This window comes from Kogia breviceps, chromosome 2 (assembly GCF_026419965.1).
Source record: "Kogia breviceps isolate mKogBre1 chromosome 2, mKogBre1 haplotype 1, whole genome shotgun sequence".
Taxonomy (NCBI): domain Eukaryota; kingdom Metazoa; phylum Chordata; class Mammalia; order Artiodactyla; family Physeteridae; genus Kogia; species Kogia breviceps.
In genome coordinates, this window is record NC_081311.1 from 104,271,683 (window position 1) to 104,282,594 (window position 10,912).

A 10,912-nucleotide genomic window follows, 5' to 3' on the forward strand; every position below is an offset into this window, starting at 1 on the left:
TGCACCTCGAGGGTCTCACTAGCCTGTCTACCTGCACAGGCTGTCGGGAGGCCCGGGGGCAGGTGGGCACGCCATGTACCCAACCCCCAGTGCGAGCCAGACTCTCCAGAGCTGGAGACCCTCTGGGGCTCAGCGGTCTGGTCACCCCCACAGCTGCATGGCAGAGCCCAGGGACACTCAGCCTTGATCGTGCCCTCGCTTGCTGATCGGGGAAGGTGTGGTCAGCGGGGGGACAGGGGAGGCTCCCAGGCAGGTGGAGAACTGTCTGCAAAAGCTGGCTCTCTGCTTCGAAGTCACCGCAATGATTTCTTCTATTTGTTATTTTTATCTTTCCCCGGCTCTGGAGTTTAAGGCCTTAATGAAGCACTTGGAAACGCACCAGAAAAGCCTGGCCCCCTGACTTCTAACCCCGTCCACACTGTAGCAGAGGGACCAGTACCGGCCAGCTGGAGCCATTGAGGGCGACTTTCAGACCCCAGGCTGCTGTGTGATTCAGTTTCCTTACAGAAGATCTAAACGCTGGAGGGATTTCCCTCCTTGAGTCCTGGGCCTGGGGGCCACCCTCCCTGAGCACCGTGTCCCCAGCATTGGCAGGTCTCCTGGAGAAGCCTGTCTCCCTCAGCACAGCTGTCTCCAGGCCTCCACCTCTGCAGCTATGACCTGAGTGTGAGGCAGCTTCATTTCCTCCCCGGGGTGGTAAGACCGCATCTGGAGGAAGGGTTCGCTGCTTGAAAATGTTCTAGAAATAAAAGAACTTTAAAATGAGAGGTGAGGGCTTCCTTGGTGGCACAGGGGTTAAGAATCCGCCTGCCAATGCAGGGGACACGGGTTCCAGCCCTGGCCCGGGAAGATCCCACATGCGGCGGAGCAACTGAGCCCGTGCACCACAACTACTGAGCCCGCACTCTAGAGCCCGCTAGCCACAGCTACTGAGCCTGTGCGCCACAACTACTGAAGGTCTCACGCCTAGAGCCCATGCTCCGCAACAAGAGAAGCCACCGCAATAAGCCCGCACACTGCAACGAAGACCCGACGCAGCCAAAAAATAAAGATAAATGTAAAAAACTAATTTTTTTTTAAAAATGAGAGATGAAAAAATGGTTTCGTGCCTTGAAGTCGTTCACCTGATCCGCAAGGCTCTGGGACAGAAACCACAGGCGACCCCGGGTGGACGGAGCTTCAGTCCTCCCCCAGGGTTGCGGGCCACCTGCCGGGAGCCCCAGGACGCCCTCAACCTGCCTTAGTTAACTGCACAACGACCTGCTAAAGCAGGTGTTGTCACTACTTTGCAAGCAAAAAGTAATCACTCCCAAAGAGCAGCTCCAGAAATGACTGTGGCTATGACAACGTTATTAAAATATGTATGTGATTTCTCAAGGTGAAAAAAAAACAAAAAACAAAAACTGAGCCTCAGAGAGATTAAGGCATCGCCAAAATCAACAGTTCCCAGGTGGCAGTGCCAGGACAGGAATCCAGGTCTGCCCCGGCCCACAGCCCACCGTCCCCACTCAGGGTGCCACGTCCAGGAGAGCCCCGCGCAGCTCAGCTCCAGGGGCCAGATGGCAGGAGTGCAGTGGGCTGGGTGGGTGGGGAGGGGCCGAGTGGAAGCCGACTGGCCGCTGTGAAAGCCCTCGGTAAGCAAAGACAGCAGGGGCTGGACACGCGGCGAGGCTCCATCAACATGACGAGGGGTGGGCAGCTGCTGCCTTTGACCTGTCACCCCGGCACCCCCAAAAAACAGCAGGCTGTGGGGTCAGAGGGCGAGGCGGGAGCTATTGTCACGGGTGCAGGGCTTCCGGGAAGCTTTAGCAGCAGCCGCAGGCCGAGTTCTACTTTACACGTGGTCAGTGGTCCTGGGAGAGGCCCACAGGGGGGGTGGGGGGTGTCCTGAAGGACGCTCAGGACTGGGGCATCATCTTTTTTTCTTAACTGGAGTACAGCTGATTTGCAATCTTGTGTTACTTTCAGGTGTACGGCAAAGTGATTCCGTTATACATATATATATTGTTTTCTCAGATTCTTTTCCTATATAGGTTATTATAGAATATTTGAGTAGAGTTCCCTGTGCTGTACAGTAGGTCCTTGTTGGTTACCTATTTTATATATAGCAGTGTGTGTGTGTCAATCCCAATCTCCCAATTTATCCTCCCCCCCTGCCCCGGCTTTACCCTTTGGTAATCATAAGTTTGCTTTCTATGTCTGTGGGTCTATTTCTGTTTTGTAAATGAGTTCATTTGTATCATTTTTTTCGATTCCGCATTAAGTGATATATATTTGTCCTTCTCTGACTTCACTTAGCATGACAATCTCTAGGTCCATCCATGTTGCTGCAAACAGCATTATTTCATTCTTTTTTATGGCTGAGTAATATTCCATTGCATATATGGACCACATCTTCTTTATCCCTTCCTCTGTCGATGAAACTGCAAGTCTCCAACCCTCAGGGGCTGAACCCAATGGAAGTTTATTTCTCACTCACTGAGAGCCTGAGGCTCTGCACGCGGTCATTCAGGACCCCAGGCTCCTGCCCTCTGGCGTCTGCTCCATCCTCCGGAGCGCAGCGATCCTGTCGGGGGCAGACGGGGGAGCGTCCCGGGCAGGTCTGGAAGCAGGCAACATCCCTCTGACACCTCCCTGCTCGGGACCAGGTCCGTAGCCACACCCAACAGGAAGCTAGAACAAGTCATCCAGGGGGGGCAGGAGGAAAAGGACACAGGTTTTTATGGAAACACAGCCGTTTCCACCACCAGGCGAGGGCTCAAATAAAGGAGAGAAGATTCCAGGGTCTGGGTCGCGGGTGGTCACCATAGGTGATGGGAAATGAACAGCCCCTCGCGCTTGGGTCCTCTCAGCAAAACTCTTGTGAAAACTCTGAAGATGTTGAATACGTCACGCTCTCTGGCCCATCCTGTATTTCTAACGTGTGGACACAAGGCCTTTTCCACGTGACTCTGCAACAGGCCGGGGCCAGCTCTAGTCGGCTGTCGACCGGCATTGAAAAGGTACAGTATCTGCCAAAAATCGTCTTTCATGATTCAAAGGAGCAAAGCCCTAACACTGGCATTTCAGGTGGTCCCTCGAAGCCTAAGGTCGCAGCCATCACTGGGCTTTGCCCCATCTTCACCCCAGCAGACACTTCCAGAGGCGCCCCGCCGACCCATCACTCCTACGACAGCAAGAAAGGCACGTGTATAAGAAGGCTTCTGAAGATCAGTGGATCTCAGGGCAATCTCAAGATTTTCCATCTGGTTCTTGTTCTAGGAACTGGCTCGAGAACACTAGCCTCCTTCACACCTTCCCTTCGTTACAAACAAAGATATTGTCTTCCATTAAAAAAACAAAAAAACTTCCCAGACCTGTTCTGAGAAGGTTATGTGGCTCCGTCCTTTCCCGCTCTGGGAAAACACAGGTGCTGGTTTGCCCACAGGGGTGGCCATGCGAGTACTGCTAATAACCTGTTACTCTCATCTAGCAGCTTTGTCATGCAGAGCTGCTGAAACCCATCAGCACCAAAGGGCAAAAGAAACACGGGAGAGACGACCCGGGAGAGATGGAAGCGTGGCCCTGTGTTGTACGGATCTTGCAAAATCTGTAAGTGTGGCGAGAGAGGGGTGGGGAGAGGGGAAGAATACACCTGAGGCCCAGAGGCCTCTGGAAGAAATGTTCGGCTGTGCCTGGGTGTTGCACACGGGAACCTGCCTTCCCAGGGGCCTTGCCAGGCGCCCGTAAGGGACCGGGCCGCACTGATGGCTCATTTCATCCCCTCTGGAAGGAACATAGGGAGTTGGCCCAAGGTTGCAGCGTCCTTGAAGCAGCCGAGAGGCCAGCGATGCCGGGGCACGAGAAGGGCATCTCTCCCACGAGAGAGAGGTGAGCAGACAAGCGTCTACCTGCGTGAGGTGTGTTTCCAGGAGAAGAGTGAGGTGTTTGTTTGCGCCCAGCGCACGTGGTCAGGGTAGAGAACAGAAGCCCATTCATCCCCTACTTGCCCCACAGCCTAACCCTTTGGCCTTAGTCATCTGGCCTTAACAACGCCTGCTCGGCAAGGGCCAATGCGTGATGGGCACCGCTGCCCTGGGCCAGGGGAGATGGGCTCTGGAGACAGGCCGGGGCCCTCCCTTCCGGCCACACTTCAGCTGTCCCTGACACTGGTCTGCAAAGGTCAACCAGAAACACCCCCCACCCACCATTCCTGCAGCCCAAGCAAAGGCCCGCAGAGGGAAATCAAGGAGGTTGGGCCAGAGCTGCAGTCAGGCAGCCTGAGCGTTTCGGCAGCCCCGGGGCATCTCATGAGGCTGGAAACGGCTACCCACCCTGATTGCTCTGAACTCCACGGAAGCAATCACCGGGGCCACACGCACCACGCCTCTTCCTCAGTGAAGACCAGCAAAGGCAGCAGGAGACACTTCCGGCCCTGCCGGCGCTGCGGCACCGGTGAACGTTCACACAGCGCCCGACGGAGCCAGATGCACGGCCGGGCCGGGCCGAGGCCTGTCCCCTACGAGGCCGCAGCTGGAGGGGGCGGGGCCCGCCGTGCCCTGCTCTCCATCTCCGTGACTCTGGGTGACTTGCTAACTCTTCTGTGGCTCCGTTTCTCCTGCTACAAGTTGGAAACAGTGACTAGGACCCAAGGAAACGATAACGTACGTAAAGCGTCTAAGTTGCCCGGGCTGCGGGTCGCCATCCCATCCGCTCCGCCAGCACCCTCTACCCCCTGCACCCTGGTCACCAGCCTACAGGCCTCAGGGGGCAATTCCCCGCCTCGAGGGGCCCAGAAGGAGCAGGGAGCCCGTGTCCCCAGCCCCGAGGGGGCGGGGAACCCTCTCCCAGAGGGCTGCGCCTTAGGGGTGCTGTGCAGCCCCACTCACGTGGAACGGGCTCCTGAGAGGCGCCCCGCTCGCCCGCCCGCCGGGTGACCACACGCCCGCCTGCATCCCACCTCTCCAGGCCCACGATGGACACAAAACCAATCGGCCTCTGTTTCGCCATTCTGTTTCCACGTGCCCCTCCCGATCTGCATGAAAACAAAGTTTCCCATCTTTGCTCTGATTTCTCAGCCTCCTTTCAGACACAGTGGTAATCAGCCCCTCCGGGGCGGCGTGGAGGGTACATGCCAACGTCGGGGCTTGGCATGGAGCCCACGCCTTTCAGGCCCGGGTTACCGGACAAGGGGTCGGAGAGATGGCCGAGGACGGGGCCCACGGAGACAGACACCCCCCTATCCCTCCCCCACCCCACCCCCACCGGTCCTCCCAGCTCCCCAGGGCCCCGAGTGACCCCGAGATGCAGCCAGGGCCCTTGCGGCTGACCCTCCAGGACTGATGACCACGGCCCCGCCCTGATCGGTTTACTCCCCCGCCCCCCCACGCACACCCTCCCACCCGAGGGGTCCCCGGACCCGCACTCCCGGTTCCCGCTCCTGGTGAGGGAAGGCCGCCCTGTGTGGGTGAAGCCAACGGCAGGGCGCCTGGCAGATGGCAGCGCGCTTGGACTCCACAGGCCTGCTTCAAACCCAGCCCGGCCCCTGCCTTGTGCCAAGTGCGTAACCCCACGAGCTCCAGGTTCTCCTCTTCCGCCTTCACAGCGACTGCGCGGGAGGGGGTGGGTGATGCCTCCCCAGGGGCCAACTCTTAGCCCATATTGAGTAAGCCGCCACCATCTTTGTTTGTTGCGTTCGCCAGGGGCCACCCGGACGTGAGCTTTTACCGCACTGCTGAGGGAGAGGGCGTTGCAACCCCTTGTGAGGGTCAGCAGGGAAGACATCTGGTGATGGCGCTGGGAGGGGCCCTCCGGCCCCCGTGGCAGTGTCACCTGCCAGGCGGGCCCAGCCTATCACAGGCTCCGAGGCTCTGGGCGGTGGGCAGCAGGTGTCGCCGGAGAGGAAGGAACAGGGGCTGCAGGCGCTTGATTTCAAACCGAGGGAAGGCGACATAAATGAGAGCCGGTCTGCAGCTCCAAGCCCAGGAGAGTCCTCCGCTCGACGCCTGGGGACCGGGAGGGGCAGCGGGCGTCCTGGTGCCACCAGCGCCCCGCACGTGCCCAGCTCCCAGGGGCGCGCGCCACGCAGTTACTGAATTGCGGGGCTGTCTTTCCTCGCGGCCTCTGTAGCTGAGATGGCTTTCTCGGTGGAGGGGATGAGAGGGCGCCGGCTGACCTCTGTTCAAGGCAGGCCCTGGAGAGGAAGGTTGAATTGCTCGGGGCGGGGGCGGGGGGGGGGCAATGCGGCAAGTTCACAGGGCAGCCAGCGCCTGACGTGGGGCTAACGGAGCAGCGGACTGGGAACCGCACGGTGAGGGGCGCGCGCCCTGGGCTCTCAGAGCCCCTCCCTGCTCTCCCCTCCCTCCCACCCCCGGCCTGCTGGTCCTGGAGAGTCTAGGTGCTGCCCAGCACGAGGTCTTGAGCAAAGAACAGCAAACCGCAGCCCCCGCCCACCACCTGCTCTTCTAGGTAAAGCTTTATTGAAACGCCCTGCCACTCACTCCTTTTCCACACCATCCAGGGCAGCTTTGCGTGCCAAGACCCTGGGGCAGAGGCTGCACAGCGAATGACCAAACAATTTGCTACATGGCCCTTCGCAGAAAATGTCTGCCGACCCCTGGTTCAGAGGAAAGGAGAGACGTCCTACCCTCCCGTCCCTCGGGGAGTAGAGGGGCTCCTGGGGAGGCATGCGTTTCTGAGAGTGGATCCAGGGCGGGCCTCGACCAGCCCGGGAGAGCGGGCTGCGGGGAGAGGAGGCAGCACCCCGCCCCAGAGGCTCAGGAGAGGCCCCAGGGAAGACGGCTGGCGGGGGGGCGGGGGGCGCCCTGCGCTGCCTCCTCAGGCCCTGTGGCTCCTCCGGCAGCTGAGGCCCGCACCCCGACCCAGGCAGCGCCGGTCTCCTGCCCCCCCGTCTGGTCACGGGACCCAGCCACGGGGGACACGCTCTGGACGGCCCCCCGCCCAGCTCCGCAGCTGCCCCGACGGCTGCCCCGCCCCCACCTCACGCCGCAGGACGTGGGCACAGAGGCCTGTGGGCAGCCGGGCATGTTCCCCCGGCTCTTGCCCCCCTAAACGGTGAGAGCACGGCCACGCCTGCGGCTGCTGCAAAGGCAGCTGGGGACGACCTGCTGCCCTGGGCTCCACAGCGGCTGTCGCCGTCCATCCCCGGCCCGCTCGGGTCACCGCGGTCACCTCCGTCCCGCCCCGCAGACACTCACGGGGCACGGAGGCCGGCCCTGCAGGGGAGCTTAGGGCCGGGGCTGAACCCCGAGGACGGTCGGGCCGGCTGGGCGCATCCCGGGACTGAACGGCGGCTGGCTCTGCCCGGGGGAGCGGGGGAGTTAGCTTAAAAGGCAGGACTGGGGGCCAGTGGAGGCCACCAAGCAGCAGCACACCTGAGGGCAGGTGAGGAAATCCAGCTCGACCGGGACTGGTCCCCAGGGCCAGGCCAGGGGGAGTGAGGATGCCTGCAGCGTCCATCCCGCAGGGCCGGCGCCGACCCTGCGGTGCTCTTGGGGCAGAGGGTGCTGAAAGCTCACAGCAGAGAACAAGAGTCCGTTCCAGAAGCCGGGCTGGAGGGCAGGAGGGAAAGGATTCGGGCTCAAAGGAGATGACTTGATGATGGAGAAACAAGCTGTGTTACTCTGCGCGCACGTGCGTTATGCAGGCAGTAGGTGGGTGCCTGCAACCAGGGCCACCAGGAAGAAAGAATCACCGTGAGGCCCGAGGCGTGAAGGATCTTCCAGATGGAGGTGGAAAGGCTTGGGGACCGGAGAGGTGTGCACTTCAATCAGTTGTTTAAGGGCAGATAAAGTCAGCAAAACCCTGCCCGGGGGTTACTGCTTGCCCCACCCAGCCAAGGCAGCCTGCAAGGGTGGTGAGAGCAGGCGGGGAGCCCCAGGGCCCCTCCTGGGCGAGGCCCCGTCAGCCCGCTGCGTTTTATTACCAACACGTTGCCTCAGAAGAGCTCGCTCCATCTGGCTGCGGCAGTTAAAAATGTGCTTGGCTTTCTTCTTAAAAATAAACCCCCAATGAATGGATGAAAGAAGGTGCTTTGGAGCTAGCCCAGCGACCCACCGCTCACAGGTGGGGAGAGAGGAGGGCTGGAGGCCATGGCTGAGGAGGTGAGGAGGGCGGAGCAGGCAGTCAGGCTGACATTGCACCTGCATTCACACCTGGAGAAGCCAAGAGATGCCTCTGGCTGCTCAGACCCAGCGAGGGTCTGTAACTGAGGGTTCGCAGGAGGCTCAGCCCTGGAGCAAGGGAGAAGAGGTGTGAGAGTGGTTGGTGAGCCAGCGAGCAGCTACTTTTAGCTAGGTAACGGGAGACTGCTATTAATTAACAGTCTGCTTCGAAATGCAAGGCAGCATATGGTCCCAGCTCCGTGACGTGCAAGTGGGCTTCTTCTGCCTGCTAAGTCCTGAACTACGAAAGGCAAGGCTGAGCGGCAGGGTCTGGAGGTAAGACCGCATCCCAGGGCAAACCCCCTGCACTTTGGGGCTCTAAGTCACACACACGTGGCTCTAACGTAGAACAAGGATAAAGTGCACATTCTGCAAGATGGTTTCCCGTGACCTCCCACCCAGCCAAGCAGAAGAGCCCCACGGGGTCCAGCTCATAGGTCATGCTCAGACCTCTGAGGTCAGCCTTTCCGGACGACCTCAAAGGCACGCGCGGCAGCTTCTGAAGCCCCGGGCTACCAGTGCCGCCAGCAGGGTGCATCTTACACTCCGGGTCTGGGTGCTCTTTGGACAAAGACAGTAGAGGCTTTTCCGAGGTGAGCACGCCTCCCCTCCTGCTTGCCTTTCACGTGGAGGAAGAGTTTGCTGAGATTCTGGCGAAGGGCTGGGGCTCCCCTTTACTTTCTAAACCTTTTCCCAGCAAACAAAAGTCAGCGTGGGAACGGCATTCCTGTCCATCACAGGACAAATTGATTAATGCCGTAGGAATGCGACCGCAACCACGGGCCCTCCGGGACACTGGGGCTTATGCTGTCTGCTCTGCTCTCCAAAGGAACGTTCGCCTCAAGGGGTTGTGTATTGGTCGCCCCTGTTCTTGGCAAACACACAGCATCCAAGCCCAGAGTCGTGCAGGTCACTAAACTAAACAACTGCATTTGCGCCTTTTTCAAGGCAGTGATTCAGGCGAGCCCCGCCCCCCCCCCCCCCCGGGGGAATCCGTTCATGAAGGGTCATCAGACGCCACCCTCGGCTGAAAAGCGGGCAAAGACCAGCCCCTGGGTCTCTTGGTGGCATGGACCCCGCTGGCCGCTAGGTGGCGCTAACCGTTTGCTCGAAAAGGACAGCTTGGGCCTCGGTGCCCCCAGGACTCAGGAGACGTCCGTCTCCTGCGCACAGAAATAGAAATGGGGGGCAGGGAGGGACGGACTGTATTATGAGAAGCACCCAGGAGTTTTCTACTGGGGGAAGCCCCCGCCGCGACGTGGTCAGGAAGGAATCCACCTCTCCTTTTATCTGGGGGAGACAGCAAGGAGGGAGAGGGGAGGCACCCCTTCAGACCCTCCCCCGCCTATTGGTCCAGGTCGGCCTGCAGCCTCCTCTGACCTGAGCATCTCTGGGAACCTGGAGGCCCCAGCGCCCCCTGGAATTTCCCTGCTGGCTGGGCGGGGTCACTGCGTCCAGGCACCCATGCCCTGGAGGATCCCACATCCACCGAATGTGGGCGCGTTCTGAAAAGATGAAACAAACCTCCTTCAAACGTATAGTATGGTTTCGTTATTTATCATCAGAAAACAGACCGCTGGACTGAAAGAGGGGGACAGAAAACGGTGGCTGTTTAAGATGAGTCCTTTTGAGGGAATTCCCTGGAGGTCCAGTGCTTAGGACCCCTCGCTTTCACCCCGAGGGCACCAGTTCAGGGAACTAAGACCCCACAAGCAGCGCAGCGTGAATAAAAAATAAATCATGGCATGGATAAACAACTAGGTCCTACTGTGTAGCACGGGGAACTATATTCACTATCCTGTGATAAACCATGTGGAAAAAAACATGAAAAAGAATGTGTGTGTATATATATATATATATATATATATATATATATATATATATATATATATATTTGCATAGCTGAGTCACTTTGCCGTACAGCAGAAATTAACACAACATTGTAAATCAACTAGACTTCAAAAAATAAATTAAAATATTTTTAAAATCATGGCAAGTGCATGGTGACCAAATGCCTGGAAACCCCAGGAGCAGGGCAGGCGGGCGACGGAACCCCAGGCAGTGACAGAAGCGGATGGTCAAGGGGAGAGGCCAGGGGCCGCAACACAGCCTCCCAGTCGGGAATCTCTGGCTCCGTGCTGGTGATCATGAACTGAGAGAGGAAAGCTGGTGGTTACGTTCCCAACAAGCCCCAAAACGCGCCGCAGGAGAACTTCATTAGAGCAGCATATGTATCTTTTTAAAGCAGTGTAATACGATTAAATGACATTCATTAAATTAAATGGAATGATTTCATACAATGCAAAGGGATCAGATCAGTGGATCTGGGCAGCAGCATCCAGCTCTCGGGTCCTTCTGAGCTGAGGTTCAAGAGAAAGCATTTCCGTGCATGTATATACAGCATTTGCAAGGCTATGGTTCTGCTCTACGGGGTGTTAATGTGTTTTGTTCAGGTTTTTTACATTCACAGAAGGAGTGCTTCCTGTCGAAATAAGTCCAGGAAACACTGGATTAACAACAAAGTGGCCATGAGCACTTCGAAGCCACACAAGGCAGAGGTGTTTCCTGGGGCGTTTGGCCACAGCCCTTCTTTGCTGAAAAGCCCACTGGCATTTCTGAGAACCAGTGTTTTGTGCAGTAGCTTTGGAGGAATATGATCCCAATCAGGTGAACGTTCAGTCTGCTGTCGACTGGAAGCCAGGTTGGGACCAGTGACTCCCTGGCACTTGAGTAAAGGTGCCCATTAGGTC